The 1,707-nt window shown below is 36.3% G+C and overlaps 1 pseudogene; it reads right to left on the bottom strand.

Moving 5' to 3' along the window:
* Nucleotides 1–563: 563 nt before the first annotated feature.
* On the bottom strand, nucleotides 564–1,412 carry LOC149246251 (uncharacterized; annotated as a pseudogene).
* Nucleotides 1,413–1,707: the final 295 nt, after the last annotated feature.

Genomic DNA, 1,707 nt, shown 5'->3' on the forward strand with positions numbered 1-1,707 from the left:
GGATGAATAATGGAGGTTCATATTGAAATGGAATACAATTCACTGCCTAGATAACTCTATTACCTCGGCCCAAGTGTCGGTTTGTTGATGCTGGGGAAGGAAAATTGTTTCATGCACTGCAATTCTTGCCTTCCTATTTTTGTTTGTTGCCTGTGTTTCCATAGTATAAGTTCTATTTCTGTGAGGTTAAAAAATGTAAACATTATTTCCGCTGTAGTTCTATTGTGGATTCAACAAAATTGTTAATAGTATTGAACATTTTTATGTTGATGATAGATTCTATACATCTAGCATGAAGCAATGTCTACTGTAAGATATAAAACCGTAATCATCTTTATACCCAAATCTTTTTTTCAGAGAGTATCTTTATACCCAAATCTACCATCAACATAAACTCAATACTGGGAAAAAGAAACTTATCCCACAATTTTTACTATAAAACCATACATGCAGTTTGAATTACTTGCTAAATTGTGAAGAATTAGATTAGTTTTACAATACAGTCTAAAGGTCTCATTGAACAGAACCCTCAATATTTGAAAAAACTCCATTATAAATCATGATATTACAATCGCAATTAAAATTTATTTGACTGCAAAAATGCAGAAGCGCTAACATATTTGAACATAGATAGACATATTAAACATTTAGTATTTAAACGGAAACGTTCGTTTAAGGGGTTAACATATAATGTCTGAGGGTGATTTTTCAAGAGAATGTCGCGTGTTCGAATCCCAAAATTGGAGATGGAAGAAGAAAGATTTGGGATAAGCGAGTGCTCTGCCTCTGCGCCTTGGAACAAGGAACGGCCTCTATACGTTTAAAGGTTGTGGAAGCAGATCCTCCTCCCATTGTTGCCAGTCGTCATCATCCATTTCTTTCCACATCCCCACTGCTTTAGCTATAAGATTACACAGAGCAAACAGAAGCATAACAACAATGGCTGCTGCCATGGCGGCTAGATAAAAACGCACATACAGATTCTGCAAAATGTTGCAGATGTTGAAGCTGGAATCGGCAGAAAAAGAGGAGAAAAGGAGGAGAAGCATGGAATGGGCGAACAGGACATAAATAATCGACCACAGCATTTTATCAATCGGCCCATTCTGTTTCAATACCTGATCCAGATCAGACATTCGATGAGCTTTCACATAAATTCGAGCTCCCTGCGGTCTATTCATCTTCTCCGATTGAGCCATGCTTGCATCCGAATGAAGGGATTTTACTTCACAAATAATAAATCTTCTGCTGCAACAAGTTTATTTAGATGAGATTTTCTACTCGCAGTCTTGAGAGGAATCTGCGTTGCAGATGCGAGAAAGTTTCGGAGAAGCTGAGCGGAAGTTTCCCAACTTCCGGAAGCAGTTGAGTGGAATTTTCCAAGGGAAAATCAGAGGACTTATGACATTAAGGACTTATGACATTAGGGTTTTCCTTTCTGGTATTTAGAAAATGTTTTATGCCGCTTGGTCATGTATTCAAAAGTCCACGACAAAGTGCATTGGGCGGCTGAGAATAATATTTTGTTTCAATGTGGGAGGGTTCATGGAAATTTTATGGGAAAGTAACAATGTATTTTTTATAAAAAAAATAATAATAATAATTATTATTATTTAATTTTAAGGTTACAGTGATACATTATGAGACTTTTTTGTTAATGGGACTAGGGATTCACTTCAGTGCACTGATTTGACATTAAGTCTAAGA

The sequence above is a fragment of the Pinus tabuliformis genome, chromosome 7, assembly GCF_031772625.1.
Source record: "Pinus tabuliformis cultivar Carrire ecotype Pingquan chromosome 7, CPIR1, whole genome shotgun sequence".
Lineage (NCBI taxonomy): Eukaryota > Viridiplantae > Streptophyta > Pinopsida > Pinales > Pinaceae > Pinus > Pinus tabuliformis.